Raw genomic sequence first — 7,843 nt, 5'->3', positions numbered from 1 at the left:
GCTCCGCCCGGCGCGTCACTGCAGGCGGCCTGTGACGTAGCTCGGGGCTGAGGGATTACGCGTCACGGCGGGATTCTGCGAAGCGGTGACGTCAGAGAGTGCCCTGCGCGCGGGTTTTGATGTCACGCAGGGCAACAGCGGCGGATAATCCCTCCCTCTGACCCCCGTCCCACACACGCACACTCTCCTCCTCCGCTCCCCGCCCCAAACACACACACACACACACACTCCCCACCCCCCAAGGCGCACACAGTCTCCCAGCACACACACACAATCCCCACCCCCCACAGTAGGGTTGCCAACCCTCCAGGCTTGTCCTGGAGTCTCCAGGAATTAGATAATCTCCAGGAGACTGCTGAGAGTCGTAGGGAGATAAATGATAGGACATTCATTAAAATAAACATTAAATGTTGAATCGGATTTACACACACACACATGCACACCCCTCAAGCTGCACTTCAAGGGCACATCCAGGTTGGGGATGAGGCTTCCTAGCAATCTGTTATGGAGTCCCCATCCCTGGGGGGTTTGAGCTAGGGAGAATCCTGCCTTGGGCGGGCGGCTGGCCTGGATGAGCTTGAGGGCCCTTCCAGCCCTTCCTTTCCTGCGTTTTGCAGCAGCAAAGCTGGGGCAGAGCAGAGGCCTATCGGGTTGGGTAGAAGGAATCAATTTGGCTGGGTAAAATGCATCTTTGCTGGCCTACGTTGCACCCACAGCAGGGATGCTTTGCTGACACGGGCTGGGACGGTTGTGCTGGCAGTGTTCCTCGCGGGGGCTTGGCCAGTCGAGAAGCTGTACTGGGCATGTTTCATAGTTTCACAGTTGTTAGGGGCTGGAAGGGACCTTACAGATCATCAGGTCCAGCCCCCCTGCAGTTGGGCAGGAAAGACTGCTGGGATCAGATGACCCCAGCAAGATAGACATCAGGACGTTTTTTGAAGATCGCCAGGGTAGATAGCTGTACCACCTCTGGGGGGGAACCTGTTCCAAACCCTCAGCACTCAACTTGTAAAAGAAGATTTTCCTTATGTCTAGCCTGAAGCAATCCTCAACCAGCTTCTGCCCTGGAGCTGCACAGGTAACTGTACAGAAGCTCGATGCACCCGTCTAACCTAGATCGATTACATTTGAGTGCACATCAAGCCAGGTCTATCTTAAACTGGGTTCTGCCATTTTTAGACTAGTCTGTTGAATGGTGGGACAGGGGGACTACAGCCAGCTGAGCCTTTTGTCACAGGCACTGGGATTGTATCAATTTCATTGCAGGCTGACGGGGTGCTGCAACTGTATCAGCCACTGGGCTGTTTGGTTCGGGATCGAGGAGGCAGAGTTGGGAGTGAAGCAAAGGCAAATTTATTATAGCTTACACACACACACACACAACAGTTAACAGAAAGATAAATGCAATAAGCAAATAATGCAGTATTAAAGAGTTAATAGTAAATAACAACAGATAATAATAACAGACAAATGGATTAATCTGTCATAGGCCAACTGGGCACTGCGAGGGTATCAGCCACTGGGCTGTTCAAAACAACAGATAGACAGACATGGGTTGGCAACTTATCGATAGTCCCTCAATGCCAGGTGTGCGCCAAGTGATTCCAGCGAAGTTAGGCGTCCCCGATCAACGCTGTCAGAGGGATTACCGGGGAAAGTACCTTGATCAGAATCCGATCCTCACTCACACCAGGAGTTCGGAGTCTGGGCTTGGAAAAGCAATGACCATTCTGTTTCCTCCTTCCTGCTTGTCACCCGACGCATGTGCTTTTTATACCTAGTCTTATGCTAATCTGTTGGCTTTAGAGCCACTCACAATCTTGCCCTATAGCTGTTACCCTACGGGATTGAAAGGTGTTAAAAATTATCATAAAGGGTTACTACCCAGACTCGGGTTTATCCAATAAGCAAATTACAACACAGCATTTTTTATTTGAAATTAACATTACTCAACCCTTTTAGATTTCTCTGAATATGCTTTCTTGAGACATGCTTTCCTGGAATGTGCTGGGTGTGCCAGGCGGTTGGATCCAGTTTTTATCATCAAGGCTGAACCCTGAGCAAAAACCATTAGGTCAGCTAATCTTACAGCTATAGCTTTGCCTTTGAGGCTCAGTCAGTTCCACAAACAGTTGGTTTTATCATTTTGGTTAAACTTATGACAGGCAAGTTACATTTGCGGGTTACAAACTTACTAGCTTTACATTGGGCAAAAATTCCAAATGGTTCCAAGAAGCACAAATTTATTGCTTACCAATCTCTTTGTTTCTGGCCGTCACAGCCTTTGGCTGCCCAGACCTCGGCAGCCTGGAAGTTCCCCTGCAGAATTGCAGGGCAAAGAAAGGTACCAGCTATGGGACTGAATTCAAAACTCATGAGATTTAAAACATCTCATTTCTCTTTGAGCTTGTGCTTAAGTCTTGTGGTGAGGAAAATTGCCCCTCATAAAGGCACTCACAGAGGAATGGATGGTGCTGTCCTCCTTCCAGACACATGGAAGAGCCACATTCTCCCCTGCATTGCCCCATGCACATGAAGCACCTCTGCACACCACTGTCAGCTGGCCCATAGGGTGGTTCTCTGCCCAGCAATGTTATGTGCTGTCTCTGAACAGCATCTCCTCTGGCCCTTGTGTCCAGCATTTTTCTTTACAACCCCTTGCCCCCATAACCCATTATCCATGTATCCTCTCATTATGTCCCACTCCAAAGAAAACCTAACTATCTGCATGTCAGATCTCAAAACCTTCCCCTGCCCAGCTGGACACTCCTTACTTACTTCATGGGCACTTGCCTCTTTCCTCTGACCTTGTGACTAGTGCTGTGCCCTCATCCCAAATCCTTGGCCATATTTGGATGGACTTTAATGGGGAAGCAGGAGGATTGGGGATGAAGAATGGGGATATGCATTCCTGACATAAGGGCAGCCCTTCTGCTGTATTTCAAGGCCCTGGTCCAAAGCACCCAAAAAAAAAAAAAAGTCAGGCTCAGTGGGGACCCCAGCATAGGAACTTACAAATGGTGAAGCCTGATAAATTAGCTAAAAGCAGGGTCTTCCACTGGTAAGTGATGGGTAACCTTAAATGTATCAGTGCTGGCCATGCTGCTTACTATATACATGTGTGTATGTATTTAGTGTATATGGAGAATGGTGGGAGAGTGGGAAAAGTGTCTTGCTCTAGAGGCATGCATTCAAACCTCATGTTGGACTTGTTTCAGTTGGCCCAGCTGTAAGTTTGTAGGTAAATGCAGGGGTAGATCCGGGAGGGGTGCACAGATGCACTTGGCCTTTGATTCTTGATCCACCCAAAGTTTAAAACCAACTGCCTGACAACGGCAAGCATTTCTAGTCAGGCAGTACTGAGGGAGGGACTCAATTGACTTGGCAGCTCATTATAATGTACCTGATCCCTTCTAAATGCTTCATTCCACAGGTGTTGATAACCCTCTCTTGATCTTTCACCAGTCCAACTATCCTTTGTTCTGCCATTCTGCTGTCTGTTAGCTGCTCCTGGTAATGAAGCTCCTATTTCACAGCCCTGCAAACTGTTTTTAATTCATTCCAAAGAAGTTATATTTGTTTTTGCTTCAATCTTAAACTGAATAATACAGCACGAGGACCCTAGCATATTAGTAAAGTTTCTTGTTGATTTTTAACTGGAGAAAAATATGTGTTGTTTTATATATGATGATGCACCTCACCATCTGCCATCCTCCTCTTCAAAATTCTGGATCTGTCCTGGGTAAATAGTCATTCAGGCCAGGGAGTCAAAATAGGTTAGATGTGATACTAGCCACATCACTCCTTTGTGTGTTGTTGATGTCCTTTTACTACACCTGATGGATGGGTTGAATGGAACTTCACTCTGTTTTATATGGTTAGTATATAGTATATAGTTAGTAGGTCTAAAGAGAATAAATATACAGGCCAATTCTACTCATGCACCAGTGGTCAGCTTGCTGGCCTTCTTTTTGCATAGTATCTGATCCAGGCTGCTGATGCTGCTGATGCTGTTGGAAAGTTTAAGGTTGCCAGCTAGTAGAGGATTACTCTTAGCTAAAAGTGGTCAGCATTTTCAGGAGAAGCTCAGCATCTTGCAGAGAAAAGTTTTACATAGTCATCACTTTCAAGCAGAGACACAACTTGCTATGACCTTTATCTTTAGTAATTTTAATCAATCACAATCCCATGAACTTGCTTCATTTTTTAATTCTGCTTTCACAGAAATTTATTTTATACAAAAAGCTCATTTTTTCATTTAATTTATTAGAACAATTTATAGTATTTTGAATGAAATGTCATGCATAGAATAAAATATGTCTTGGATTCCCAAATTGATTTTCCAGATGACTCTGACATTTGGAGACTAAAAATTAATTTTCCACCTACCACACTGATCATGCTGTTCCTCTACAAGAATTGGTTGGTATCTCTTAAGTACTGTAGTTGGTGTGTCTTTTGGCAATCCTCAATGTCTTCTGTATTTCAGAAGCCACCAAAATCCTGCCACAACAGGAGTACAGTGTGCTCATGTTGGAAGGCCTTGCATATTGTATATAGTTAATACATTAGTTATTATCTTATAACAATTAAAAGTCTATTTTTCTCCCAAAATAACTTTAAAAACTCCACTTGACTTACATGTGGGGTTCACCTATAATTGGTCCTTCTACGATCCTGACTGTTGTACCTGCATTATTTTTACACGTGCCATATTTTTTTCAGGGCCATTTTTGTTTCAACAGATTTAATGCATTTAATCCTTTGGGTCCTTTCCCTGGTGATTTGATTTTCTTAAGGGATTATGTAATAGCAGTTCAAGGTCTTGTGTAACCATAGCATTTACCTTGAGGGGAAAAGCTGTTTTTCCTAAAATTGAACCTGAAATATTGTAGTCAATGTATATGCAGGGTTAACATGTAACAACAATAATATAGTATAACAACAGTAATACAGTATTTAGACCCTTATGTAATTGTTTATAAAAAATGTCATTAGAAGAGCAAAAGATGTGCTTTTTCTCCAGATTCTTAGCAATTTTTCTTGTGGTTGTGATTTTGTTCTGACCAGCTGTAGATCCAGAATCACAGGGACAGGGGATAGCCACAGCCCCTTTGGCTGTGTGTTACATGCACTGAAGAGAGCTCAGTGAAGAGAAGAGGGAAGAGGGAGAAGAAGAGCAAATAGAAACAGCACTCACTCTCTGTGCTCATTCTCTGCGCTCTGGAGCTGTTTGCAGGCAAGGACTCCTTGCAGACCCCATGCAGACTGACTGGGGAACTCATAGAGCTCCCAGCATTTGTTTAGCTCCCAGCAGGAACTGCACTGACATGTCTGTAAGTTCAGAGAGACCCTGCTCAGTTTGTCCCTGATTGTGACTATCATCTAAATAAACATTTTTTTGCTGCATACACAGAATTGGTTTTAATCAATAGTGTCCCCAAACATAGATAGTATCACAATGAATGGCTGCTGCAGGGAAGTGCCTGACAGTGCATAAAAGAATGAAATAGATAATAATGAAGTTTTTAAATGGGAGAGTGAAAAATCTTTACAATGATGATTTCCTCTTTCAGGCACAGAGCAACAGTCAAACCTTGTAATCATTTCCAGATTATTTGCCCTAAAGCAAAGTGAGGAAATTGCAAGAATACCTGACTGGCAACTGGCAGCATCCCAGGGTTTAGAAATGCCACCTGTTATTGAATTTAAAATGAATTAGCAGTTTGCTAAGGTGCAAAAAACTACAGCAAAGCAGATTTAGATCAAACCTCAGGAAAAATTTTCTACCTGTAACAACAGCAGGATAATAGAAGAAGCTGCTGAAGGAAAATGTGTAAATTCAGAGGCTGCTCAGGCATCTGTCTAGAGCAGAGGTCAGCAACATATCGCCCATGGAGCTGAGGGGCTTTGGTGTCATTTGGTGAGGGGGGGAAGGGCTTTACCCACATGCATACCAGGGACAGACAGCCAAGAGCTGTTCCCAGGCTGCAACTAGGGGCAGGGGTGCAGCCACAAGGAGAGTCTGCAGCCACGGTTCTAAAAAGTTGCTGGCTGCTGCTCTACACTGATTTAGGAATAGAGAATCCTGTATTGGCATGTGGCATTAGACTAGATGAGCCTCAAGGTCTCCGTGGTTCTGTAACTCTAAAAATATATATGAGATAGGTTTGAACTAAAAAGCAGAGTTAACATTTAAGAAGATAGGATGAAGCATGGCATTTGGAAATGTGCACCTGGCTACTGAAAGAACCTCTTTTATCCTAATGTATTCTTGAACGGTGCAAAATGCCTGTTAAAGGTTTTACATCTTGCCCCTGGCAGAAAAACACTATACCTTGTCAAAGATCTAACCTACTTAGATGTCTTTGCTAGGCTTCAGACATCTTAGACCTGTTTTTCCACTGTCTTGCACTCTGAGTAATCATTTAGGTGTGTTCAAACTGAGTGTTAAATGTTCCTTTTATGATTTATTTTACACTAATTTAAGGCAGATGTAAGTGGCTACCCACAAGGTAAAGAGTGGAGAATCAGGCCTATATCCTGTAATCTCAGCCTCAGAATATCAAAATGCTATCAACATAAAGGAATGAAAGTTAGAAGCCACAGGCAGACCTAAAATTGAGAGATGGCCCTCTTACTAAAGAATGAGAGGCACCTCATTAGATTGGGTAAGGAAGTTCCAATTACTACATGTATTATAGGGGTCTTGCAGCCAAGAGAGAGTTATCTTAGAAATACTATAGACACATTAGATTAGATCAGCTGAAAGTTTATTTCAGTTACCCAATTGTATGTAAGATAAATCAACAACAGTGTTCAGGGAAAATTCTGCCAAAAAATGCATATCTCCTTAAAAGCCAAGTCTGGCAGGAATATTTTATTGGTTCACTGTAGAAAGACAGATCCCTGGGGTGATATTCACAGCAAGGCTGAATATCACTGAACTGTGTTTAGTCACACTTCTTGATTATAGCGGCAGGATGCTTCTCATTCAGCTTAGGAGCAAAAGAAATTCAAATGCTAATGGAGTACTATACTGTGCATCTGTGTGGCAATTAGAAAAGAAGTTGCTTCATTAAAAATACACACTGCATTTTCCAGAGTCAGAAAACTGGGCTATAACAGATAGAGGAAAAGCAACCACAGAGGAAAGCCACCAATTTGCACTCCAGTTCAGTTATGGAGGCTCATTGTGGAGGTTAGTTCTTTTCCTGCTTAACTGATAATTAGTGGCTGGCTGGTCATAGAAACTCTAGTATGTATGGTGAAAAAATATAAGAAGAAAGCAGCAAACCTACCTTTGGGCTACATTACTCTTGATTCCAGGCAGAAGGCAGGGTAGATTTGCATCAGGCCAGGGGTTCTCAGCCTTTTCAGACTCAAGGCATACCTCTATATCTTTTTGGAATTTAGTAGCACCCCATTGAAAGACTATATTGTTTCTCACTGTGCTTACCCCTTGCACCCTACAACATCCTAAAACGATCTTAAAGGGCGGCAGAATAAGCAGAACACCCCTGGCTCCCAGGCTGGGAGCATGGTAGGGCTGGTGTGTGGTACGCAGCACCAACAGGGGCTGCTCAATAGGGCAGATAAGAGAGTTTGAGGATAGGTCATTAAACCCTTAAGGTGTTCCTGCAGGAGGTGGGAGGGGTGACAAATGGCAATAATGGTAAGAAAAAATAGCAGCTATAACATGTCTTTCATCCATGAATCACAAAGCTCTCTACAAACTTTAGTTAAGTCTCTCCACACTCATTACAGTTGGAGAAACCGAGGCAGAGAGATTAAACTACTTGCTTTAGTTAGCCAATGGCAGGGGTAGGAACTGAGGAAAACT

This window comes from Alligator sinensis, unplaced genomic scaffold (assembly GCF_000455745.1).
Source record: "Alligator sinensis unplaced genomic scaffold, ASM45574v1 scaffold1312_1, whole genome shotgun sequence".
Taxonomy (NCBI): domain Eukaryota; kingdom Metazoa; phylum Chordata; order Crocodylia; family Alligatoridae; genus Alligator; species Alligator sinensis.
The sequence above is the reverse complement of the archived record's forward strand: the minus strand, read 5'-3'. Positions refer to the sequence as shown.